We start from the raw sequence: 25987 nt of genomic DNA, 5'->3' as shown, positions 1-25987 counted from the left end.
CAAAGGTGTACTTTTGAGGTTGAAAACCTGCAGAAACAGGGACAAACGGTCAACGGGGAAATGTAAACGGAGAAAAGGGGGACTTTGGGCGAATCAGGCAAAACATTGAAGGGATTTTACTGGGCCCTAATGGACTACACACATTGACAGTCTCCTAGACTAAAAGAAATGCTGAATGTACTGCCTACATTTTGAGGGAAACGCACCGTCCAATATTTGCTTTGATTTGATCAGGGCAGGGAAGCACTAACAAACTGCATTTAGTCCAATAAAAAGACACAATATTATTAGGGCCATAAATAAAAGGCAGTTGCTCTGCTCCATGCATGACACAAGAGAACCCTCAACCGGAGCAAAAGCTTACAGCACCTGGTATTCCCAGGCGGTCTCCCATCCAAGTACTAACCAGGCCCGACCCTGCTTAGCTTCCGAGATCGGACGAGATCGGGCGTATTCAGGCTGGTATGGCCGTAAGCGAAGGGACAATTCTTGGTACACTATATAAAGTCAACGTGTCGCTCACTCATAAGAGACAGCGAAATGTCCACTTTGTGACACACTCTGAAAAAGCTCAAACCTTGCTTACAGTTCCAGGCCCTATATTTGACTCTTGTGGGCGGGGAAGAGAGGGCATATCCTATGTTGACACTTATGACAACTTCATAGACTAGGGCCCTAGAAAATACGGCTCGCCCACACGGAGTCACGGAATCCAGACATTAAACCGAAATTCAACAATATTCTAAAATGTATTGACCTAAGGAGGAAATCAATTAAATCCCTTCAACTTGTTAGAAAATGCATTCATTTGCCCAAGTGAATCATAAGACTTGAACAAAATGCATCAGCGATTCGTTTTTCCATGCAACTTTCAGGAACGGCACAGGACTGCCCAATTTCTGTGCGCATTCGTGCGGAGCGCGCGCGTGTCTACACTTTGTGTAGCCGTTAGCGATGAGGCTAATGATAACCTTCTTGTGGTAGAGAAGGAAAGGCTTCCCCCAAAACCTTCTCAATTAAATGTTAACTGCAAAGTAGCCTATGCCAGCCTGGCAGAATTATATCATGATTATTTGCGTCAATCCAGTGGCCATTTGTTTTGCAAACTCCGCAATCACATGAGCGCTACAGCAACACCGCTTAACCAAACAAAGGTCTCTCCCTGGCGCACACTCGGGTTTAAAGGGTAACTACACCCCAAAATCGAAATGTCTTCCATTTTTCCCAGACCTCAAAAGTGGTCTCCTGATAGGCTTTAAACAATGTCGTGGACATAGAACATCCAAACGTGTTATATTTCTATTACAAAGGTGTACTTTTGAGGTTGAAAACCTGCAGAAACAGGGACAAACGGTCAACGGGGAAATGTAAACGGAGAAAAGGGGGGACTTTGGGCGAATCAGGCAAAACATTGAAGGGATTTTACTGGGCCCTAATGGACTACACACATTGACAGTCTCCTAGACTAAAAAGAAATGCTGAATGTACTGCCTACATTTTGAGGGAAACGCACCGTCCAATATTTGCTTTGATTTGATCAGGGCAGGGAAGCACTAACAAACTGCATTTAGTCCAATAAAAAGACACAATATTATTAGGGCCATAAATAAAAGGCAGTTGCTCTGCTCCATGCATGACACAAGAGAACCCTCAACCGGAGCAAAAGCTTACAGCACCTGGTATTCCCAGGCGGTCTCCCATCCAAGTACTAACCAGGCCCGACCCTGCTTAGCTTCCGAGATCGGACGAGATCGGGCGTATTCAGGCTGGTATGGCCGTAAGCGAAGGGACAATTCTTGGTACACTATATAAAGTCAACGTGTCGCTCACTCATAAGAGACAGCGAAATGTCCACTTTGTGACACACTCTGAAAAAGCTCAAACCTTGCTTACAGTTCCAGGCCCTATATTTGACTCTTGTGGGGGGGGATAAGAGGGCATATCCTATGTTGACACTTATGACAACTTCATAGACTAGGGCCCTAGAAAATACGGCTCGCCCACACGGAGTCACGGAATCCAGACATTAAACCGAAATTCAACAATATTCTAAAATGTATTGACCTAAGGAGGAAATCAATTAAATCCCTTCAACTTGTTAGAAAATGCATTCATTTGCCCAAGTGAATCATAAGACTTGAACAAAATGCATCAGCGATTCGTTTTTCCATGCAACTTTCAGGAACGGCACAGGACTGCCCAATTTCTGTGCGCATTCGTGCGGAGCGCGCGCGTGTCTACACTTTGTGTAGCCGTTAGCGATGAGGCTAATGATAACCTTCTTGTGGTAGAGAAGGAAAGGCTTCCCCCAAAACCTTCTCAATTAAATGTTAACTGCAAAGTAGCCTATGCCAGCCTGGCAGAATTATATCATGATTATTTGCGTCAATCCAGTGGCCATTTGTTTTGCAAACTCCGCAATCACATGAGCGCTACAGCAACACCGCTTAACCAAACAAAGGTCTCTCCCTGGCGCACACTCGGGTTTAAAGGGTAACTACACCCCAAAATCGAAATGTCTTCCATTTTTCCCAGACCTCAAAAGTGGTCTCCTGATAGGCTTTAAACAATGTCGTGGACATAGAACATCCAAACGTGTTATATTTCTATTACAAAGGTGTACTTTTGAGGTTGAAAACCTGCAGAAACAGGGACAAACGGTCAACGGGGAAATGTAAACGGAGAAAAGGGGGGACTTTGGGCGAATCAGGCAAAACATTGAAGGGATTTTACTGGGCCCTAATGGACTACACACATTGACAGTCTCCTAGACTAAAAAGAAATGCTGAATGTACTGCCTACATTTTGAGGGAAACGCACCGTCCAATATTTGCTTTGATTTGATCAGGGCAGGGAAGCACTAACAAACTGCATTTAGTCCAATAAAAAGACACAATATTATTAGGGCCATAAATAAAAGGCAGTTGCTCTGCTCCATGCATGACACAAGAGAACCCTCAACCGGAGCAAAAAGCTTACAGCACCTGGTATTCCCAGGCGGTCTCCCATCCAAGTACTAACCAGGCCCGACCCTGCTTAGCTTCCGAGATCGGACGAGATCGGGCGTATTCAGGCTGGTATGGCCGTAAGTGAAGTGACAGTTCTTGGTACACTATATAAAGTCAACGTGTCGCTCACTCATAAGAGACAGCGAAATGTCCACTTTGTGACACACTCTGAAAAAGCTCAAACCTTGCTTACAGTTCCAGGCCCTATATTTGACTCTTGTGGGGCGGGGGAAAGAGGGCATATCCTATGTTGACACTTATGACAACTTCATAGACTAGGGCCCTAGAAAATACGGCTCGCCCACACGGAGTCACGGAATCCAGACATTAAACCGAAATTCAACAATATTCTAAAATGTATTGACCTAAGGAGGAAATCAATTAAATCCCTTCAACTTGTTAGAAAATGCATTCATTTGCCCAAGTGAATCATAAGACTTGAACAAAATGCATCAGCGATTCGTTTTTCCATGCAACTTTCAGGAACGGCACAGGACTGCCCAATTTCTGTGCGCATTCGTGCGGAGCGCGCGCGTGTCTACACTTTGTGTAGCCGTTAGCGATGAGGCTAATGATAACCTTCTTGTGGTAGAGAAGGAAAGGCTTCCCCCAAAACCTTCTCAATTAAATGTTAACTGCAAAGTAGCCTATGCCAGCCTGGCAGAATTATATCATGATTATTTGCGTCAATCCAGTGGCCATTTGTTTTGCAAACTCCGCAATCACATGAGCGCTACAGCAACACCGCTTAACCAAACAAAGGTCTCTCCCTGGCGCACACTCGGGTTTAAAGGGTAACTACACCCCAAAATCGAAATGTCTTCCATTTTTCCCAGACCTCAAAAGTGGTCTCCTGATAGGCTTTAAACAATGTCGTGGACATAGAACATCCAAACGTGTTATATTTCTATTACAAAGGTGTACTTTTGAGGTTGAAAACCTGCAGAAACAGGGACAAACGGTCAACGGGGAAATGTAAACGGAGAAAAGGGGGACTTTGGGGGAATCAGGCAAAACATTGAAGGGATTTTACTGGGCCCTAATGGACTACACACATTGACAGTCTCCTAGACTAAAAAGAAATGCTGAATGTACTGCCTACATTTTGAGGGAAACGCACCGTCCAATATTTGCTTTGATTTGATCAGGGCAGGGAAGCACTAACAAACTGCATTTAGTCCAATAAAAAGACACAATATTATTAGGGCCATAAATAAAAGGCAGTTGCTCTGCTCCATGCATGACACAAGAGAACCCTCAACCGGAGCAAAAAGCTTACAGCACCTGGTATTCCCAGGCGGTCTCCCATCCAAGTACTAACCAGGCCCGACCCTGCTTAGCTTCCGAGATCGGACGAGATCGGGCGTATTCAGGCTGGTATGGCCGTAAGCGAAGGGACAATTCTTGGTACACTATATAAAGTCAACGTGTCGCTCACTCATAAGAGACAGCGAAATGTCCACTTTGTGACACACTCTGAAAAAGCTCAAACCTTGCTTACATTTCCAGGCCCTATATTTGACTCTTGTGGGCGGGGGGAGAAGAGGGCATATCCTATGTTGACACTTATGACAACTTCATAGACTAGGGCCCTAGAAAATACGGCTCGCCCACACGGAGTCACGGAATCCAGACATTAAACCGAAATTCAACAATATTCTAAAATGTATTGACCTAAGGAGGAAATCAATTAAATCCCTTCAACTTGTTAGAAAATGCATTCATTTGCCCAAGTGAATCATAAGACTTGAACAAAATGCATCAGCGATTCGTTTTTCCATGCAACTTTCAGGAACGGCACAGGACTGCCCAATTTCTGTGCGCATTCGTGCGGAGCGCGCGCGTGTCTACACTTTGTGTAGCCGTTAGCGATGAGGCTAATGATAACCTTCTTGTGGTAGAGAAGGAAAGGCTTCCCCCAAAACCTTCTCAATTAAATGTTAACTGCAAAGTAGCCTATGCCAGCCTGGCAGAATTATATCATGATTATTTGCGTCAATCCAGTGGCCATTTGTTTTGCAAACTCCGCAATCACATGAGCGCTACAGCAACACCGCTTAACCAAACAAAGGTCTCTCCCTGGCGCACACTCGGGTTTAAAGGGTAACTACACCCCAAAATCGAAATGTCTTCCATTTTTCCCAGACCTCAAAAGTGGTCTCCTGATAGGCTTTAAACAATGTCGTGGACATAGAACATCCAAACGTGTTATATTTCTATTACAAAGGTGTACTTTTGAGGTTGAAAACCTGCAGAAACAGGGACAAACGGTCAACGGGGAAATGTAAACGGAGAAAAGGGGGGACTTTGGGGGAATCAGGCAAAACATTGAAGGGATTTTACTGGGCCCTAATGGACTACACACATTGACAGTCTCCTAGACTAAAAAGAAATGCTGAATGTACTGCCTACATTTTGAGGGAAACGCACCGTCCAATATTTGCTTTGATTTGATCAGGGCAGGGAAGCACTAACAAACTGCATTTAGTCCAATAAAAAGACACAATATTATTAGGGCCATAAATAAAAGGCAGTTGCTCTGCTCCATGCATGACACAAGAGAACCCTCTACCGGAGCAAAAAGCTTACAGCACCTGGTATTCCCAGGCGGTCTCCCATCCAAGTACTAACCAGGCCCGACCCTGCTTAGCTTCCGAGATCGGACGAGATCGGGCGTATTCAGGCTGGTATGGCCGTAAGTGAAGTGACAGTTCTTGGTACACTATATAAAGTCAACGTGTCGCTCACTCATAAGAGACAGCGAAATGTCCACTTTGTGACACACTCTGAAAAAGCTCAAACCTTGCTTACATTTCCACGCCCTATATTTGACTCTTGTGGGCGGGGGAGAGAGGGCATATCCTATGTTGACACTTATGACAACTTCATAGACTAGGGCCCTAGAAAATACGGCTCGCCCACACGGAGTCACGGAATCCAGACATTAAACCGAAATTCAACAATATTCTAAAATGTATTGACCTAAGGAGGAAATCAATTAAATCCCTTCAACTTGTTAGAAAATGCATTCATTTGCCCAAGTGAATCATAAGACTTGAACAAAATGCATCAGCGATTCGTTTTTCCATGCAACTTTCAGGAACGGCACAGGACTGCCCAATTTCTGTGCGCATTCGTGCGGAGCGCGCGCGTGTCTACACTTTGTGTAGCCGTTAGCGATGAGGCTAATGATAACCTTCTTGTGGTAGAGAAGGAAAGGCTTCCCCCAAAACCTTCTCAATTAAATGTTAACTGCAAAGTAGCCTATGCCAGCCTGGCAGAATTATATCATGATTATTTGCGTCAATCCAGTGGCCATTTGTTTTGCAAACTCCGCAATCACATGAGCGCTACAGCAACACCGCTTAACCAAACAAAGGTCTCTCCCTGGCGCACACTCGGGTTTAAAGGGTAACTACACCCCAAAATCGAAATGTCTTCCATTTTTCCCAGACCTCAAAAGTGGTCTCCTGATAGGCTTTAAACAATGTCGTGGACATAGAACATCCAAACGTGTTATATTTCTATTACAAAGGTGTACTTTTGAGGTTGAAAACCTGCAGAAACAGGGACAAACGGTCAACGGGGAAATGTAAACGGAGAAAAGGGGGACTTTGGGGGAATCAGGCAAAACATTGAAGGGATTTTACTGGGCCCTAATGGACTACACACATTGACAGTCTCCTAGACTAAAAAGAAATGCTGAATGTACTGCCTACATTTTGAGGGAAACGCACCGTCCAATATTTGCTTTGATTTGATCAGGGCAGGGAAGCACTAACAAACTGCATTTAGTCCAATAAAAAGACACAATATTATTAGGGCCATAAATAAAAGGCAGTTGCTCTGCTCCATGCATGACACAAGAGAACCCTCAACCGGAGCAAAAAGCTTACAGCACCTGGTATTCCCAGGCGGTCTCCCATCCAAGTACTAACCAGGCCCGACCCTGCTTAGCTTCCGAGATCGGACGAGATCGGGCGTATTCAGGCTGGTATGGCCGTAAGCGAAGGGACAATTCTTGGTACACTATATAAAGTCAACGTGTCGCTCACTCATAAGAGACAGCGAAATGTCCACTTTGTGACACACTCTGAAAAAGCTCAAACCTTGCTTACATTTCCACGCCCTATATTTGACTCTTGTGGGCGGGGGGAGAGAGGGCATATCCTATGTTGACACTTATGACAACTTCATAGACTAGGGCCCTAGAAAATACGGCTCGCCCACACGGAGTCACGGAATCCAGACATTAAACCGAAATTCAACAATATTCTAAAATGTATTGACCTAAGGAGGAAATCAATTAAATCCCTTCAACTTGTTAGAAAATGCATTCATTTGCCCAAGTGAATCATAAGACTTGAACAAAATGCATCAGCGATTCGTTTTTCCATGCAACTTTCAGGAACGGCACAGGACTGCCCAATTTCTGTGCGCATTCGTGCGGAGCGCGCGCGTGTCTACACTTTGTGTAGCCGTTAGCGATGAGGCTAATGATAACCTTCTTGTGGTAGAGAAGGAAAGGCTTCCCCAAAACCTTCTCAATTAAATGTTAACTGCAAAGTAGCCTATGCCAGCCTGGCAGAATTATATCATGATTATTTGCGTCAATCCAGTGGCCATTTGTTTTGCAAACTCCGCAATCACATGAGCGCTACAGCAACACCGCTTAACCAAACAAAGGTCTCTCCCTGGCGCACACTCGGGTTTAAAGGGTAACTACACCCCAAAATCGAAATGTCTTCCATTTTTCCCAGACCTCAAAAGTGGTCTCCTGATAGGCTTTAAACAATGTCGTGGACATAGAACATCCAAACGTGTTATATTTCTATTACAAAGGTGTACTTTTGAGGTTGAAAACCTGCAGAAACAGGGACAAACGGTCAACGGGGAAATGTAAACGGAGAAAAGGGGGACTTTGGGCGAATCAGGCAAAACATTGAAGGGATTTTACTGGGCCCTAATGGACTACACACATTGACAGTCTCCTAGACTAAAAAGAAATGCTGAATGTACTGCCTACATTTTGAGGGAAACGCACCGTCCAATATTTGCTTTGATTTGATCAGGGCAGGGAAGCACTAACAAACTGCATTTAGTCCAATAAAAAGACACAATATTATTAGGGCCATAAATAAAAGGCAGTTGCTCTGCTCCATGCATGACACAAGAGAACCCTCAACCGGAGCAAAAAGCTTACAGCACCTGGTATTCCCAGGCGGTCTCCCATCCAAGTACTAACCAGGCCCGACCCTGCTTAGCTTCCGAGATCGGACGAGATCGGGCGTATTCAGGCTGGTATGGCCGTAAGCGAAGGGACAATTCTTGGTACACTATATAAAGTCAACGTGTCGCTCACTCATAAGAGACAGCGAAATGTCCACTTTGTGACACACTCTGAAAAAGCTCAAACCTTGCTTACAGTTCCAGGCCCTATATTTGACTCTTGTGGGGGGGGGGAAGAGGGCATATCCTATGTTGACACTTATGACAACTTCATAGACTAGGGCCCTAGAAAATACGGCTCGCCCACACGGAGTCACGGAATCCAGACATTAAACCGAAATTCAACAATATTCTAAAATGTATTGACCTAAGGAGGAAATCAATTAAATCCCTTCAACTTGTTAGAAAATGCATTCATTTGCCCAAGTGAATCATAAGACTTGAACAAAATGCATCAGCGATTCGTTTTTCCATGCAACTTTCAGGAACGGCACAGGACTGCCCAATTTCTGTGCGCATTCGTGCGGAGCGCGCGTGTCTACACTTTGTGTAGCCGTTAGCGATGAGGCTAATGATAACCTTCTTGTGGTAGAGAAGGAAAGGCTTCCCCAAAACCTTCTCAATTAAATGTTAACTGCAAAGTAGCCTATGCCAGCCTGGCAGAATTATATCATGATTATTTGCGTCAATCCAGTGGCCATTTGTTTTGCAAACTCCGCAATCACATGAGCGCTACAGCAACACCGCTTAACCAAACAAAGGTCTCTCCCTGGCGCACACTCGGGTTTAAAGGGTAACTACACCCCAAAATCGAAATGTCTTCCATTTTTCCCAGACCTCAAAAGTGGTCTCCTGATAGGCTTTAAACAATGTCGTGGACATAGAACATCCAAACGTGTTATATTTCTATTACAAAGGTGTACTTTTGAGGTTGAAAACCTGCAGAAACAGGGACAAACGGTCAACGGGGAAATGTAAACGGAGAAAAGGGGGACTTTGGGCGAATCAGGCAAAACATTGAAGGGATTTTACTGGGCCCTAATGGACTACACACATTGACAGTCTCCTAGACTAAAAAGAAATGCTGAATGTACTGCCTACATTTTGAGGGAAACGCACCGTCCAATATTTGCTTTGATTTGATCAGGGCAGGGAAGCACTAACAAACTGCATTTAGTCCAATAAAAAGACACAATATTATTAGGGCCATAAATAAAAGGCAGTTGCTCTGCTCCATGCATGACACAAGAGAACCCTCAACCGGAGCAAAAAGCTTACAGCACCTGGTATTCCCAGGCGGTCTCCCATCCAAGTACTAACCAGGCCCGACCCTGCTTAGCTTCCGAGATCGGACGAGATCGGGCGTATTCAGGCTGGTATGGCCGTAAGCGAAGGGACAATTCTTGGTACACTATATAAAGTCAACGTGTCGCTCACTCATAAGAGACAGCGAAATGTCCACTTTGTGACACACTCTGAAAAAGCTCAAACCTTGCTTACATTTCCAGGCCCTATATTTGACTCTTGTGGGGGGGGATAAGAGGGCATATCCTATGTTGACACTTATGACAACTTCATAGACTAGGGCCCTAGAAAATACGGCTCGCCCACACGGAGTCACGGAATCCAGACATTAAACCGAAATTCAACAATATTCTAAAATGTATTGACCTAAGGAGGAAATCAATTAAATCCCTTCAACTTGTTAGAAAATGCATTCATTTGCCCAAGTGAATCATAAGACTTGAACAAAATGCATCAGCGATTCGTTTTTCCATGCAACTTTCAGGAACGGCACAGGACTGCCCAATTTCTGTGCGCATTCGTGCGGAGCGCGCGCGTGTCTACACTTTGTGTAGCCGTTAGCGATGAGGCTAATGATAACCTTCTTGTGGTAGAGAAGGAAAGGCTTCCCCCAAAACCTTCTCAATTAAATGTTAACTGCAAAGTAGCCTATGCCAGCCTGGCAGAATTATATCATGATTATTTGCGTCAATCCAGTGGCCATTTGTTTTGCAAACTCCGCAATCACATGAGCGCTACAGCAACACCGCTTAACCAAACAAAGGTCTCTCCCTGGCGCACACTCGGGTTTAAAGGGTAACTACACCCCAAAATCGAAATGTCTTCCATTTTTCCCAGACCTCAAAAGTGGTCTCCTGATAGGCTTTAAACAATGTCGTGGACATAGAACATCCAAACGTGTTATATTTCTATTACAAAGGTGTACTTTTGAGGTTGAAAACCTGCAGAAACAGGGACAAACGGTCAACGGGGAAATGTAAACGGAGAAAAGGGGGGACTTTGGGCGAATCAGGCAAAACATTGAAGGGATTTTACTGGGCCCTAATGGACTACACACATTGACAGTCTCCTAGACTAAAAAGAAATGCTGAATGTACTGCCTACATTTTGAGGGAAACGCACCGTCCAATATTTGCTTTGATTTGATCAGGGCAGGGAAGCACTAACAAACTGCATTTAGTCCAATAAAAAGACACAATATTATTAGGGCCATAAATAAAAGGCAGTTGCTCTGCTCCATGCATGACACAAGAGAACCCTCAACCGGAGCAAAAGCTTACAGCACCTGGTATTCCCAGGCGGTCTCCCATCCAAGTACTAACCAGGCCCGACCCTGCTTAGCTTCCGAGATCGGACGAGATCGGGCGTATTCAGGCTGGTATGGCCGTAAGCGAAGGGACGATTCTTGGTACACTATATAAAGTCAACGTGTCGCTCACTCATAAGAGACAGCGAAATGTCCACTTTGTGACACACTCTGAAAAAGCTCAAACCTTGCTTACATTTCCAGGCCCTATATTTGACTCTTGTGGGCGGGGTAAGAGGGCATATCCTATGTTGACACTTATGACAACTTCATAGACTAGGGCCCTAGAAAATACGGCTCGCCCACACGGAGTCACGGAATCCAGACATTAAACCGAAATTCAACAATATTCTAAAATGTATTGACCTAAGGAGGAAATCAATTAAATCCCTTCAACTTGTTAGAAAATGCATTCATTTGCCCAAGTGAATCATAAGACTTGAACAAAATGCATCAGCGATTCGTTTTTCCATGCAACTTTCAGGAACGGCACAGGACTGCCCAATTTCTGTGCGCATTCGTGCGGAGCGCGCGCGTGTCTACACTTTGTGTAGCCGTTAGCGATGAGGCTAATGATAACCTTCTTGTGGTAGAGAAGGAAAGGCTTCCCCCAAAACCTTCTCAATTAAATGTTAACTGCAAAGTAGCCTATGCCAGCCTGGCAGAATTATATCATGATTATTTGCGTCAATCCAGTGGCCATTTGTTTTGCAAACTCCGCAATCACATGAGCGCTACAGCAACACCGCTTAACCAAACAAAGGTCTCTCCCTGGCGCACACTCGGGTTTAAAGGGTAACTACACCCCAAAATCGAAATGTCTTCCATTTTTCCCAGACCTCAAAAGTGGTCTCCTGATAGGCTTTAAACAATGTCGTGGACATAGAACATCCAAACGTGTTATATTTCTATTACAAAGGTGTACTTTTGAGGTTGAAAACCTGCAGAAACAGGGACAAACGGTCAACGGGGAAATGTAAACGGAGAAAAGGGGGGACTTTGGGGCGAATCAGGCAAAACATTGAAGGGATTTTACTGGGCCCTAATGGACTACACACATTGACAGTCTCCTAGACTAAAAAGAAATGCTGAATGTACTGCCTACATTTTGAGGGAAACGCACCGTCCAATATTTGCTTTGATTTGATCAGGGCAGGGAAGCACTAACAAACTGCATTTAGTCCAATAAAAAGACACAATATTATTAGGGCCATAAATAAAAGGCAGTTGCTCTGCTCCATGCATGACACAAGAGAACCCTCAACCGGAGCAAAAGCTTACAGCACCTGGTATTCCCAGGCGGTCTCCCCATCCAAGTACTAACCAGGCCCGACCCTGCTTAGCTTCCGAGATCGGACGAGATCGGGCGTATTCAGGCTGGTATGGCCGTAAGCGAAGGGACAATTCTTGGTACACTATATAAAGTCAACGTGTCGCTCACTCATAAGAGACAGCGAAATGTCCACTTTGTGACACACTCTGAAAAAGCTCAAACCTTGCTTACAGTTCCAGGCCCTATATTTGACTCTTGTGGGCGGGGGGAGAGAGGGCATATCCTATGTTGACACTTATGACAACTTCATAGACTAGGGCCCTAGAAAATACGGCTCGCCCACACGGAGTCACGGAATCCAGACATTAAACCGAAATTCAACAATATTCTAAAATGTATTGACCTAAGGAGGAAATCAATTAAATCCCTTCAACTTGTTAGAAAATGCATTCATTTGCCCAAGTGAATCATAAGACTTGAACAAAATGCATCAGCGATTCGTTTTTCCATGCAACTTTCAGGAACGGCACAGGACTGCCCAATTTCTGTGCGCATTCGTGCGGAGCGCGCGCATGTCTACACTTTGTGTAGCCGTTAGCGATGAGGCTAATGATAACCTTCTTGTGGTAGAGAAGGAAAGGCTTCCCCCAAAACCTTCTCAATTAAATGTTAACTGCAAAGTAGCCTATGCCAGCCTGGCAGAATTATATCATGATTATTTGCGTCAATCCAGTGGCCATTTGTTTTGCAAACTCCGCAATCACATGAGCGCTACAGCAACACCGCTTAACCAAACAAAGGTCTCTCCCTGGCGCACACTCGGGTTTAAAGGGTAACTACACCCCAAAATCGAAATGTCTTCCATTTTTCCCAGACCTCAAAAGTGGTCTCCTGATAGGCTTTAAACAATGTCGTGGACATAGAACATCCAAACGTGTTATATTTCTATTACAAAGGTGTACTTTTGAGGTTGAAAACCTGCAGAAACAGGGACAAACGGTCAACGGGGAAATGTAAACGGAGAAAAGGGGGGACTTTGGGCGAATCAGGCAAAACATTGAAGGGATTTTACTGGGCCCTAATGGACTACACACATTGACAGTCTCCTAGACTAAAAAGAAATGCTGAATGTACTGCCTACATTTTGAGGGAAACGCACCGTCCAATATTTGCTTTGATTTGATCAGGGCAGGGAAGCACTAACAAACTGCATTTAGTCCAATAAAAAGACACAATATTATTAGGGCCATAAATAAAAGGCAGTTGCTCTGCTCCATGCATGACACAAGAGAACCCTCAACCGGAGCAAAAAGCTTACAGCACCTGGTATTCCCAGGCGGTCTCCCATCCAAGTACTAACCAGGCCCGACCCTGCTTAGCTTCCGAGATCGGACGAGATCGGGCGTATTCAGGCTGGTATGGCCGTAAGCGAAGGGACAATTCTTGGTACACTATATAAAGTCAACGTGTCGCTCACTCATAAGAGACAGCGAAATGTCCACTTTGTGACACACTCTGAAAAAGCTCAAACCTTGCTTACAGTTCCAGGCCCTATATTTGACTCTTGTGGGGGGGATAAGAGGGCATATCCTATGTTGACACTTATGACAACTTCATAGACTAGGGCCCTAGAAAATACGGCTCGCCCACACGGAGTCACGGAATCCAGACTTTAAACCGAAATTCAACAATATTCTAAAATGTATTGACCTAAGGAGGAAATCAATTAAATCCCTTCAACTTGTTAGAAAATGCATTCATTTGCCCAAGTGAATCATAAGACTTGAACAAAATGCATCAGCGATTCGTTTTTCCATGCAACTTTCAGGAACGGCACAGGACTGCCCAATTTCTGTGCGCATTCGTGCGGAGCGCGCGCGTGTCTACACTTTGTGTAGCCGTTAGCGATGAGGCTAATGATAACCTTCTTGTGGTAGAGAAGGAAAGGCTTCCCCCAAAACCTTCTCAATTAAATGTTAACTGCAAAGTAGCCTATGCCAGCCTGGCAGAATTATATCATGATTATTTGCGTCAATCCAGTGGCCATTTGTTTTGCAAACTCCGCAATCACATGAGCGCTACAGCAACACCGCTTAACCAAACAAAGGTCTCTCCCTGGCGCACACTCGGGTTTAAAGGGTAACTACACCCCAAAATCGAAATGTCTTCCATTTTTCCCAGACCTCAAAAGTGGTCTCCTGATAGGCTTTAAACAATGTCGTGGACATAGAACATCCAAACGTGTTATATTTCTATTACAAAGGTGTACTTTTGAGGTTGAAAACCTGCAGAAACAGGGACAAACGGTCAACGGGGAAATGTAAACGGAGAAAAGGGGGACTTTGGGCGAATCAGGCAAAACATTGAAGGGATTTTACTGGGCCCTAATGGACTACACACATTGACAGTCTCCTAGACTAAAAAGAAATGCTGAATGTACTGCCTACATTTTGAGGGAAACGCACCGTCCAATATTTGCTTTGATTTGATCAGGGCAGGGAAGCACTAACAAACTGCATTTAGTCCAATAAAAAGACACAATATTATTAGGGCCATAAATAAAAGGCAGTTGCTCTGCTCCATGCATGACACAAGAGAACCCTCAACCGGAGCAAAAGCTTACAGCACCTGGTATTCCCAGGCGGTCTCCCATCCAAGTACTAACCAGGCCCGACCCTGCTTAGCTTCCGAGATCGGACGAGATCGGGCGTATTCAGGCTGGTATGGCCGTAAGCGAAGGGACAATTCTTGGTACACTATATAAAGTCAACGTGTCGCTCACTCATAAGAGACAGCGAAATGTCCACTTTGTGACACACTCTGAAAAAGCTCAAACCTTGCTTACATTTCCAGGCCCTATATTTGACTCTTGTGGGGGGGGATAAGAGGGCATATCCTATGTTGACACTTATGACAACTTCATAGACTAGGGCCCTAGAAAATACGGCTCGCCCACACGGAGTCACGGAATCCAGACATTAAACCGAAATTCAACAATATTCTAAAATGTATTGACCTAAGGAGGAAATCAATTAAATCCCTTCAACTTGTTAGAAAATGCATTCATTTGCCCAAGTGAATCATAAGACTTGAACAAAATGCATCAGCGATTCGTTTTTCCATGCAACTTTCAGGAACGGCACAGGACTGCCCAATTTCTGTGCGCATTCGTGCGGAGCGCGCGCGTGTCTACACTTTGTGTAGCCGTTAGCGATGAGGCTAATGATAACCTTCTTGTGGTAGAGAAGGAAAGGCTTCCCCCAAAACCTTCTCAATTAAATGTTAACTGCAAAGTAGCCTATGCCAGCCTGGCAGAATTATATCATGATTATTTGCGTCAATCCAGTGGCCATTTGTTTTGCAAACTCCGCAATCACATGAGCGCTACAGCAACACCGCTTAACCAAACAAAGGTCTCTCCCTGGCGCACACTCGGGTTTAAAGGGTAACTACACCCCAAAATCGAAATGTCTTCCATTTTTCCCAGACCTCAAAAGTGGTCTCCTGATAGGCTTTAAACAATGTCGTGGACATAGAACATCCAAACGTGTTATATTTCTATTACAAAGGTGTACTTTTGAGGTTGAAAACCTGCAGAAACAGGGACAAACGGTCAACGGGGAAATGTAAACGGAGAAAAGGGGGGACTTTGGGCGAATCAGGCAAAACATTGAAGGGATTTTACTGGGCCCTAATGGACTACACACATTGACAGTCTCCTAGACTAAAAAGAAATGCTGAATGTACTGCCTACATTTTGAGGGAAACGCACCGTCCAATATTTGCTTTGATTTGATCAGGGCAGGGAAGCACTAACAAACTGCATTTAGTCCAATAAAAAGACACAATATTATTAGGGCCATAAATAAAAGGCAGTTGCTCTGCTCCATGCATGACACAAGAGAACCCTCAACCGGAGCAAAAGCTTACAGCACCTGGTATTCCCAGGCGGTCTCCCATCCAAGTACTAACCAGGCCCGACCCTGCTTAGCTTCCGAGATCGGACGAGATCGGGCGTATTCAGGCTGGTATGGCCGTAAGCGAAGGGACAATTCTTGGTACACTATATAAAGTCAACGTGTCGCTCACTCATAAGAGACAGCGAAATGTCCACTTTGTGACACACTCTGAAAAAGCTCAAACCTTGCTTACAGTTCCACGCCCTATATTTGACTCTTGTGGGCGGGGGGAAGAGAGGGCATATCCTATGTTGACACTTATGACAACTTCATAGACTAGGGCCCTAGAAAATACGGCTCGCCCACACGGAGTCACGGAATCCAGACTTTAAACCGAAATTCAACAATATTCTAAAATGTATTGACCTAAGGAGGAAATCAATTAAATCCCTTCAACTTGTTAGAAAATGCATTCATTTGCCCAAGTGAATCATAAGACTTGAACAAAATGCATCAGCGATTCGTTTTTCCATGCAACTTTCAGGAACGGCACAGGACTGCCCAATTTCTGTGCGCATTCGTGCGGAGCGCGCGCGTGTCTACACTTTGTGTAGCCGTTAGCGATGAGGCTAATGATAACCTTCTTGTGGTAGAGAAGGAAAGGCTTCCCCCAAAACCTTCTCAATTAAATGTTAACTGCAAAGTAGCCTATGCCAGCCTGGCAGAATTATATCATGATTATTTGCGTCAATCCAGTGGCCATTTGTTTTGCAAACTCCGCAATCACATGAGCGCTACAGCAACACCGCTTAACCAAACAAAGGTCTCTCCCTGGCGCACACTCGGGTTTAAAGGGTAACTACACCCCAAAATCGAAATGTCTTCCATTTTTCCCAGACCTCAAAAGTGGTCTCCTGATAGGCTTTAAACAATGTCGTGGACATAGAACATCCAAACGTGTTATATTTCTATTACAAAGGTGTACTTTTGAGGTTGAAAACCTGCAGAAACAGGGACAAACGGTCAACGGGGAAATGTAAACGGAGAAAAGGGGGACTTTGGGCGAATCAGGCAAAACATTGAAGGGATTTTACTGGGCCCTAATGGACTACACACATTGACAGTCTCCTAGACTAAAAAGAAATGCTGAATGTACTGCCTACATTTTGAGGGAAACGCACCGTCCAATATTTGCTTTGATTTGATCAGGGCAGGGAAGCACTAACAAACTGCATTTAGTCCAATAAAAAGACACAATATTATTAGGGCCATAAATAAAAGGCAGTTGCTCTGCTCCATGCATGACACAAGAGAACCCTCTACCGGAGCAAAAGCTTACAGCACCTGGTATTCCCAGGCGGTCTCCCATCCAAGTACTAACCAGGCCCGACCCTGCTTAGCTTCCGAGATCGGACGAGATCGGGCGTATTCAGGCTGGTATGGCCGTAAGCGAAGGGACAATTCTTGGTACACTATATAAAGTCAACGTGTCGCTCACTCATAAGAGACAGCGAAATGTCCACTTTGTGACACACTCTGAAAAAGCTCAAACCTTGCTTACATTTCCAGGCCCTATATTTGACTCTTGTGGGGGGGGATAAGAGGGCATATCCTATGTTGACACTTATGACAACTTCATAGACTAGGGCCCTAGAAAATACGGCTCGCCCACACGGAGTCACGGAATCCAGACATTAAACCGAAATTCAACAATATTCTAAAATGTATTGACCTAAGGAGGAAATCAATTAAATCCCTTCAACTTGTTAGAAAATGCATTCATTTGCCCAAGTGAATCATAAGACTTGAACAAAATGCATCAGCGATTCGTTTTTCCATGCAACTTTCAGGAACGGCACAGGACTGCCCAATTTCTGTGCGCATTCGTGCGGAGCGCGCGTGTCTACACTTTGTGTAGCCGTTAGCGATGAGGCTAATGATAACCTTCTTGTGGTAGAGAAGGAAAGGCTTCCCCCAAAACCTTCTCAATTAAATGTTAACTGCAAAGTAGCCTATGCCAGCCTGGCAGAATTATATCATGATTATTTGCGTCAATCCAGTGGCCATTTGTTTTGCAAACTCCGCAATCACATGAGCGCTACAGCAACACCGCTTAACCAAACAAAGGTCTCTCCCTGGCGCACACTCGGGTTTAAAGGGTAACTACACCCCAAAATCGAAATGTCTTCCATTTTTCCCAGACCTCAAAAGTGGTCTCCTGATAGGCTTTAAACAATGTCGTGGACATAGAACATCCAAACGTGTTATATTTCTATTACAAAGGTGTACTTTTGAGGTTGAAAACCTGCAGAAACAGGGACAAACGGTCAACGGGGAAATGTAAACGGAGAAAAGGGGGACTTTGGGCGAATCAGGCAAAACATTGAAGGGATTTTACTGGGCCCTAATGGACTACACACATTGACAGTCTCCTAGACTAAAAAGAAATGCTGAATGTACTGCCTACATTTTGAGGGGAAACGCACCGTCCAATATTTGCTTTGATTTGATCAGGGCAGGGAAGCACTAACAAACTGCATTTAGTCCAATAAAAAGACACAATATTATTAGGGCCATAAATAAAAGGCAGTTGCTCTGCTCCATGCATGACACAAGAGAACCCTCAACCGGAGCAAAAAGCTTACAGCACCTGGTATTCCCAGGCGGTCTCCCATCCAAGTACTAACCAGGCCCGACCCTGCTTAGCTTCCGAGATCGGACGAGATCGGGCGTATTCAGGCTGGTATGGCCGTAAGCGAAGGGACAATTCTTGGTACACTATATAAAGTCAACGTGTCGCTCACTCATAAGAGACAGCGAAATGTCCACTTTGTGACACACTCTGAAAAAGCTCAAACCTTGCTTACAGTTCCAGGCCCTATATTTGACTCTTGTGGGGGGGGGATAAGAGGGCATATCCTATGTTGACACTTATGACAACTTCATAGACTAGGGCCCTAGAAAATACGGCTCGCCCACACGGAGTCACGGAATCCAGACTTTAAACCGAAATTCAACAATATTCTAAAATGTATTGACCTAAGGAGGAAATCAATTAAATCCCTTCAACTTGTTAGAAAATGCATTCATTTGCCCAAGTGAATCATAAGACTTGAACAAAATGCATCAGCGATTCGTTTTTCCATGCAACTTTCAGGAACGGCACAGGACTGCCCAATTTCTGTGCGCATTCGTGCGGAGCGCGCGCATGTCTACACTTTGTGTAGCCGTTAGCGATGAGGCTAATGATAACCTTCTTGTGGTAGAGAAGGAAAGGCTTCCCCCAAAACCTTCTCAATTAAATGTTAACTGCAAAGTAGCCTATGCCAGCCTGGCAGAATTATATCATGATTATTTGCGTCAATCCAGTGGCCATTTGTTTTGCAAACTCCGCAATCACATGAGCGCTACAGCAACACCGCTTAACCAAACAAAGGTCTCTCCCTGGCGCACACTCGGGTTTAAAGGGTAACTACACCCCAAAATCGAAATGTCTTCCATTTTTCCCAGACCTCAAAAGTGGTCTCCTGATAGGCTTTAAACAATGTCGTGGACATAGAACATCCAAACGTGTTATATTTCTATTACAAAGGTGTACTTTTGAGGTTGAAAACCTGCAGAAACAGGGACAAACGGTCAACGGGGAAATGTAAACGGAGAAAAGGGGGACTTTGGGCGAATCAGGCAAAACATTGAAGGGATTTTACTGGGCCCTAATGGACTACACACATTGACAGTCTCCTAGACTAAAAAGAAATGCTGAATGTACTGCCTACATTTTGAGGGAAACGCACCGTCCAATATTTGCTTTGATTTGATCAGGGCAGGGAAGCACTAACAAACTGCATTTAGTCCAATAAAAAGACACAATATTATTAGGGCCATAAATAAAAGGCAGTTGCTCTGCTCCATGCATGACACAAGAGAACCCTCAACCGGAGCAAAAGCTTACAGCACCTGGTATTCCCAGGCGGTCTCCCATCCAAGTACTAACCAGGCCCGACCCTGCTTAGCTTCCGAGATCGGACGAGATCGGGCGTATTCAGGCTGGTATGGCCGTAAGCGAAGGGACAATTCTTGGTACACTATATAAAGTCAACGTGTCGCTCACTCATAAGAGACAGCGAAATGTCCACTTTGTGACACACTCTGAAAAAGCTCAAACCTTGCTTACAGTTCCAGGCCCTATATTTGACTCTTGTGGGGGGGGGATAAGAGGGCATATCCTATGTTGACACTTATGACAACTTCATAGACTAGGGCCCTAGAAAATACGGCTCGCCCACACGGAGTCACGGAATCCAGACATTAAACCGAAATTCAACAATATTCTAAAATGTATTGACCTAAGGAGGAAATCAATTAAATCCCTTCAACTTGTTAGAAAATGCATTCATTTGCCCAAGTGAATCATAAGACTTGAACAAAATGCATCAGCGATTCGTTTTTCCATGCAACTTTCAGGAACGGCACAGGACTGCCCAATTTCTGTGCGCATTCGTGCGGAGCGCGCGCGTGTCTACACTTTGTGTAGCCGTTAGCGATGAGGCTAATGATAACCTTCTTGTGGTAGAGAAGGAAAGGCTTCCCCAAAACCTTCTCAATTAAATGTTAACTGCAAAGTAGCCTATGCCAGCCTGGCAGAATTATATCATGATTATTTGCGTCAATCCAGTGGCCATTTGTTTTGCAAACTCCGCAATCACATGAGCGCTACAGCAACACCGCTTAACCAAACAAAGGTCTCTCCCTGGCGCACACTCGGGTTTAAAGGGTAACTACACCCCAAAATCGAAATGTCTTCCATTTTTCCCAGACCTCAAAAGTGGTCTCCTGATAGGCTTTAAACAATGTCGTGGACATAGAACATCCAAACGTGTTATATTTCTATTACAAAGGTGTACTTTTGAGGTTGAAAACCTGCAGAAACAGGGACAAACGGTCAACGGGGAAATGTAAACGGAGAAAAGGGGGGACTTTGGGGGAATCAGGCAAAACATTGAAGGGATTTTACTGGGCCCTAATGGACTACACACATTGACAGTCTCCTAGACTAAAAGAAATGCTGAATGTACTGCCTACATTTTGAGGGAAACGCACCGTCCAATATTTGCTTTGATTTGATCAGGGCAGGGAAGCACTAACAAACTGCATTTAGTCCAATAAAAAGACACAATATTATTAGGGCCATAAATAAAAGGCAGTTGCTCTGCTCCATGCATGACACAAGAGAACCCTCAACCGGAGCAAAAAGCTTACAGCACCTGGTATTCCCAGGCGGTCTCCCATCCAAGTACTAACCAGGCCCGACCCTGCTTAGCTTCCGAGATCGGACGAGATCGGGCGTATTCAGGCTGGTATGGCCGTAAGCGAAGGGACGATTCTTGGTACACTATATAAAGTCAACGTGTCGCTCACTCATAAGAGACAGCGAAATGTCCACTTTGTGACACACTCTGAAAAAGCTCAAACCTTGCTTACATTTCCACGCCCTATATTTGACTCTTGTGGGCGGGGGGGATGAGAGGGCATATCCTATGTTGACACTTATGACAACTTCATAGACTAGGGCCCTAGAAAATACGGCTCGCCCACACGGAGTCACGGAATCCAGACATTAAACCGAAATTCAACAATATTCTAAAATGTATTGACCTAAGGAGGAAATCAATTAAATCCCTTCAACTTGTTAGAAAATGCATTCATTTGCCCAAGTGAATCATAAGACTTGAACAAAATGCATCAGCGATTCGTTTTTCCATGCAACTTTCAGGAACGGCACAGGACTGCCCAATTTCTGTGCGCATTCGTGCGGAGCGCGCGCGTGTCTACACTTTGTGTAGCCGTTAGCGATGAGGCTAATGATAACCTTCTTGTGGTAGAGAAGGAAAGGCTTCCCCCAAAACCTTCTCAATTAAATGTTAACTGCAAAGTAGCCTATGCCAGCCTGGCAGAATTATATCATGATTATTTGCGTCAATCCAGTGGCCATTTGTTTTGCAAACTCCGCAATCACATGAGCGCTACAGCAACACCGCTTAACCAAACAAAGGTCTCTCCCTGGCGCACACTCGGGTTTAAAGGGTAACTACACCCCAAAATCGAAATGTCTTCCATTTTTCCCAGACCTCAAAAGTGGTCTCCTGATAGGCTTTAAACAATGTCGTGGACATAGAACATCCAAACGTGTTATATTTCTATTACAAAGGTGTACTTTTGAGGTTGAAAACCTGCAGAAACAGGGACAAACGGTCAACGGGGAAATGTAAACGGAGAAAAGGGGGACTTTGGGCGAATCAGGCAAAACATTGAAGGGATTTTACTGGGCCCTAATGGACTACACACATTGACAGTCTCCTAGACTAAAAAGAAATGCTGAATGTACTGCCTACATTTTGAGGGAAACGCACCGTCCAATATTTGCTTTGATTTGATCAGGGCAGGGAAGCACTAACAAACTGCATTTAGTCCAATAAAAAGACACAATATTATTAGGGCCATAAATAAAAGGCAGTTGCTCTGCTCCATGCATGACACAAGAGAACCCTCAACCGGAGCAAAAAGCTTACAGCACCTGGTATTCCCAGGCGGTCTCCCATCCAAGTACTAACCAGGCCCGACCCTGCTTAGCTTCCGAGATCGGACGAGATCGGGCGTATTCAGGCTGGTATGGCCGTAAGCGAAGGGACAATTCTTGGTACACTATATAAAGTCAACGTGTCGCTCACTCATAAGAGACAGCGAAATGTCCACTTTGTGACACACTCTGAAAAAGCTCAAACCTTGCTTACAGTTCCAGGCCCTATATTTGACTCTTGTGGGCGGGGGATGAGAGGGCATATCCTATGTTGACACTTATGACAACTTCATAGACTAGGGCCCTAGAAAATACGGCTCGCCCACACGGAGTCACGGAATCCAGACATTAAACCGAAATTCAACAATATTCTAAAATGTATTGACCTAAGGAGGAAATCAATTAAATCCCTTCAACTTGTTAGAAAATGCATTCATTTGCCCAAGTGAATCATAAGACTTGAACAAAATGCATCAGCGATTCGTTTTTCCATGCAACTTTCAGGAACGGCACAGGACTGCCCAATTTCTGTGCGCATTCGTGCGGAGCGCGCGCGTGTCTACACTTTGTGTAGCCGTTAGCGATGAGGCTAATGATAACCTTCTTGTGGTAGAGAAGGAAAGGCTTCCCCCAAAACCTTCTCAATTAAATGTTAACTGCAAAGTAGCCTATGCCAGCCTGGCAGAATTATATCATGATTATTTGCGTCAATCCAGTGGCCATTTGTTTTGCAAACTCCGCAATCACATGAGCGCTACAGCAACACCGCTTAACCAAACAAAGGTCTCTCCCTGGCGCACACTCGGGTTTAAAGGGTAACTACACCCCAAAATCGAAATGTCTTCCATTTTTCCCAGACCTCAAAAGTGGTCTCCTGATAGGCTTTAAACAATGTCGTGGACATAGAACATCCAAACGTGTTATATTTCTATTACAAAGGTGTACTTTTGAGGTTGAAAACCTGCAGAAACAGGGACAAACGGTCAACGGGGAAATGTAAACGGAGAAAAGGGGGGACTTTGGGGGAATCAGGCAAAACATTGAAGGGATTTTACTGGGCCCTAATGGACTACACACATTGACAGTCTCCTAGACTAAAAAGAAATGCTGAATGTACTGCCTACATTTTGAGGGAAACGCACCGTCCAATATTTGCTTTGATTTGATCAGGGCAGGGAAGCACTAACAAACTGCATTTAGTCCAATAAAAAGACACAATATTATTAGGGCCATAAATAAAAGGCAGTTGCTCTGCTCCATGCATGACACAAGAGAACCCTCAACCGGAGCAAAAGCTTACAGCACCTGGTATTCCCAGGCGGTCTCCCATCCAAGTACTAACCAGGCCCGACCCTGCTTAGCTTCCGAGATCGGACGAGATCGGGCGTATTCAGGCTGGTATGGCCGTAAGCGAAGGGACGATTCTTGGTACACTATATAAAGTCAACGTGTCGCTCACTCATAAGAGACAGCGAAATGTCCACTTTGTGACACACTCTGAAAAAGCTCAAACCTTGCTTACAGTTCCAGGCCCTATATTTGACTCTTGTGGGGGGGGGATAAGAGGGCATATCCTATGTTGACACTTATGACAACTTCATAGACTAGGGCCCTAGAAAATACGGCTCGCCCACACGGAGTCACGGAATCCAGACTTTAAACCGAAATTCAACAATATTCTAAAATGTATTGACCTAAGGAGGAAATCAATTAAATCCCTTCAACTTGTTAGAAAATGCATTCATTTGCCCAAGTGAATCATAAGACTTGAACAAAATGCATCAGCGATTCGTTTTTCCATGCAACTTTCAGGAACGGCACAGGACTGCCCAATTTCTGTGCGCATTCGTGCGGAGCGCGCGCGTGTCTACACTTTGTGTAGCCGTTAGCGATGAGGCTAATGATAACCTTCTTGTGGTAGAGAAGGAAAGGCTTCCCCCAAAACCTTCTCAATTAAATGTTAACTGCAAAGTAGCCTATGCCAGCCTGGCAGAATTATATCATGATTATTTGCGTCAATCCAGTGGCCATTTGTTTTGCAAACTCCGCAATCACATGAGCGCTACAGCAACACCGCTTAACCAAACAAAGGTCTCTCCCTGGCGCACACTCGGGTTTAAAGGGTAACTACACCCCAAAATCGAAATGTCTTCCATTTTTCCCAGACCTCAAAAGTGGTCTCCTGATAGGCTTTAAACAATGTCGTGGACATAGAACATCCAAACGTGTTATATTTCTATTACAAAGGTGTACTTTTGAGGTTGAAAACCTGCAGAAACAGGGACAAACGGTCAACGGGGAAATGTAAACGGAGAAAAGGGGGACTTTGGGCGAATCAGGCAAAACATTGAAGGGATTTTACTGGGCCCTAATGGACTACACACATTGACAGTCTCCTAGACTAAAAAGAAATGCTGAATGTACTGCCTACATTTTGAGGGAAACGCACCGTCCAATATTTGCTTTGATTTGATCAGGGCAGGGAAGCACTAACAAACTGCATTTAGTCCAATAAAAAGACACAATATTATTAGGGCCATAAATAAAAGGCAGTTGCTCTGCTCCATGCATGACACAAGAGAACCCTCAACCGGAGCAAAAAGCTTACAGCACCTGGTATTCCCAGGCGGTCTCCCATCCAAGTACTAACCAGGCCCGACCCTGCTTAGCTTCCGAGATCGGACGAGATCGGGCGTATTCAGGCTGGTATGGCCGTAAGCGAAGGGACAATTCTTGGTACACTATATAAAGTCAACGTGTCGCTCACTCATAAGAGACAGCGAAATGTCCACTTTGTGACACACTCTGAAAAAGCTCAAACCTTGCTTACAGTTCCAGGCCCTATATTTGACTCTTGTGGGCGGGGGGATAAGAGGGCATATCCTATGTTGACACTTATGACAACTTCATAGACTAGGGCCCTAGAAAATACGGCTCGCCCACACGGAGTCACGGAATCCAGACATTAAACCGAAATTCAACAATATTCTAAAATGTATTGACCTAAGGAGGAAATCAATTAAATCCCTTCAACTTGTTAGAAAATGCATTCATTTGCCCAAGTGAATCATAAGACTTGAACAAAATGCATCAGCGATTCGTTTTTCCATGCAACTTTCAGGAACGGCACAGGACTGCCCAATTTCTGTGCGCATTCGTGCGGAGCGCGCGCGTGTCTACACTTTGTGTAGCCGTTAGCGATGAGGCTAATGATAACCTTCTTGTGGTAGAGAAGGAAAGGCTTCCCCCAAAACCTTCTCAATTAAATGTTAACTGCAAAGTAGCCTATGCCAGCCTGGCAGAATTATATCATGATTATTTGCGTCAATCCAGTGGCCATTTGTTTTGCAAACTCCGCAATCACATGAGCGCTACAGCAACACCGCTTAA

At 44.6% G+C, this 25987-nt stretch overlaps 20 non-coding genes across 20 annotated transcripts; all 20 read right to left on the bottom strand.

The window, feature by feature from the left end:
- Positions 1–357: 357 nt before the first annotated feature.
- LOC123743657 (5S ribosomal RNA) lies at positions 358–476 on the bottom strand. The gene has a single exon (XR_006770513.1). It is a non-coding gene; the product is annotated as a 5S ribosomal RNA (ribosomal RNA).
- Positions 477–1664: 1188 nt separating this feature from the next.
- LOC123743656 (5S ribosomal RNA) lies at positions 1665–1783 on the bottom strand. Its single transcript, XR_006770512.1, has one exon. It is a non-coding gene; the product is annotated as a 5S ribosomal RNA (ribosomal RNA).
- A 1189-nt stretch (positions 1784–2972) lies between these two features.
- On the bottom strand, positions 2973–3091 carry LOC123743577 (5S ribosomal RNA). The gene has a single exon (XR_006770433.1). It is a non-coding gene; the product is annotated as a 5S ribosomal RNA (ribosomal RNA).
- Positions 3092–4280: 1189 nt separating this feature from the next.
- LOC123743655 (5S ribosomal RNA) lies at positions 4281–4399 on the bottom strand. Its single transcript, XR_006770511.1, has one exon. It is a non-coding gene; the product is annotated as a 5S ribosomal RNA (ribosomal RNA).
- Positions 4400–5590: 1191 nt separating this feature from the next.
- Positions 5591–5709, bottom strand: LOC123743576 (5S ribosomal RNA). Its single transcript, XR_006770432.1, has one exon. It is a non-coding gene; the product is annotated as a 5S ribosomal RNA (ribosomal RNA).
- Positions 5710–6897: 1188 nt separating this feature from the next.
- Positions 6898–7016, bottom strand: LOC123743654 (5S ribosomal RNA). The gene has a single exon (XR_006770510.1). It is a non-coding gene; the product is annotated as a 5S ribosomal RNA (ribosomal RNA).
- Positions 7017–8204: 1188 nt separating this feature from the next.
- LOC123743653 (5S ribosomal RNA) lies at positions 8205–8323 on the bottom strand. Its single transcript, XR_006770509.1, has one exon. It is a non-coding gene; the product is annotated as a 5S ribosomal RNA (ribosomal RNA).
- Positions 8324–9508: 1185 nt separating this feature from the next.
- Positions 9509–9627, bottom strand: LOC123743652 (5S ribosomal RNA). The gene has a single exon (XR_006770508.1). It is a non-coding gene; the product is annotated as a 5S ribosomal RNA (ribosomal RNA).
- A 1188-nt stretch (positions 9628–10815) lies between these two features.
- Positions 10816–10934, bottom strand: LOC123743650 (5S ribosomal RNA). Its single transcript, XR_006770506.1, has one exon. It is a non-coding gene; the product is annotated as a 5S ribosomal RNA (ribosomal RNA).
- Positions 10935–12122: 1188 nt separating this feature from the next.
- LOC123743580 (5S ribosomal RNA) lies at positions 12123–12242 on the bottom strand. Its single transcript, XR_006770436.1, has one exon. It is a non-coding gene; the product is annotated as a 5S ribosomal RNA (ribosomal RNA).
- Positions 12243–13432: 1190 nt separating this feature from the next.
- On the bottom strand, positions 13433–13551 carry LOC123743649 (5S ribosomal RNA). The gene has a single exon (XR_006770505.1). It is a non-coding gene; the product is annotated as a 5S ribosomal RNA (ribosomal RNA).
- A 1186-nt stretch (positions 13552–14737) lies between these two features.
- LOC123743648 (5S ribosomal RNA) lies at positions 14738–14856 on the bottom strand. The gene has a single exon (XR_006770504.1). It is a non-coding gene; the product is annotated as a 5S ribosomal RNA (ribosomal RNA).
- Positions 14857–16044: 1188 nt separating this feature from the next.
- Positions 16045–16163, bottom strand: LOC123743647 (5S ribosomal RNA). The gene has a single exon (XR_006770503.1). It is a non-coding gene; the product is annotated as a 5S ribosomal RNA (ribosomal RNA).
- Positions 16164–17352: 1189 nt separating this feature from the next.
- On the bottom strand, positions 17353–17471 carry LOC123743646 (5S ribosomal RNA). Its single transcript, XR_006770502.1, has one exon. It is a non-coding gene; the product is annotated as a 5S ribosomal RNA (ribosomal RNA).
- A 1187-nt stretch (positions 17472–18658) lies between these two features.
- Positions 18659–18777, bottom strand: LOC123743645 (5S ribosomal RNA). The gene has a single exon (XR_006770501.1). It is a non-coding gene; the product is annotated as a 5S ribosomal RNA (ribosomal RNA).
- A 1188-nt stretch (positions 18778–19965) lies between these two features.
- LOC123743644 (5S ribosomal RNA) lies at positions 19966–20084 on the bottom strand. Its single transcript, XR_006770500.1, has one exon. It is a non-coding gene; the product is annotated as a 5S ribosomal RNA (ribosomal RNA).
- Positions 20085–21272: 1188 nt separating this feature from the next.
- LOC123743643 (5S ribosomal RNA) lies at positions 21273–21391 on the bottom strand. Its single transcript, XR_006770499.1, has one exon. It is a non-coding gene; the product is annotated as a 5S ribosomal RNA (ribosomal RNA).
- Positions 21392–22582: 1191 nt separating this feature from the next.
- Positions 22583–22701, bottom strand: LOC123743642 (5S ribosomal RNA). The gene has a single exon (XR_006770498.1). It is a non-coding gene; the product is annotated as a 5S ribosomal RNA (ribosomal RNA).
- A 1189-nt stretch (positions 22702–23890) lies between these two features.
- On the bottom strand, positions 23891–24009 carry LOC123743641 (5S ribosomal RNA). Its single transcript, XR_006770497.1, has one exon. It is a non-coding gene; the product is annotated as a 5S ribosomal RNA (ribosomal RNA).
- A 1189-nt stretch (positions 24010–25198) lies between these two features.
- On the bottom strand, positions 25199–25317 carry LOC123743639 (5S ribosomal RNA). Its single transcript, XR_006770495.1, has one exon. It is a non-coding gene; the product is annotated as a 5S ribosomal RNA (ribosomal RNA).
- Positions 25318–25987: the final 670 nt, after the last annotated feature.

Source organism: Salmo salar, chromosome ssa06, assembly GCF_905237065.1.
Source record: "Salmo salar chromosome ssa06, Ssal_v3.1, whole genome shotgun sequence".
Lineage (NCBI taxonomy): Eukaryota > Metazoa > Chordata > Actinopteri > Salmoniformes > Salmonidae > Salmo > Salmo salar.
This window is presented reverse-complemented; position numbering and strand designations above follow the sequence as displayed.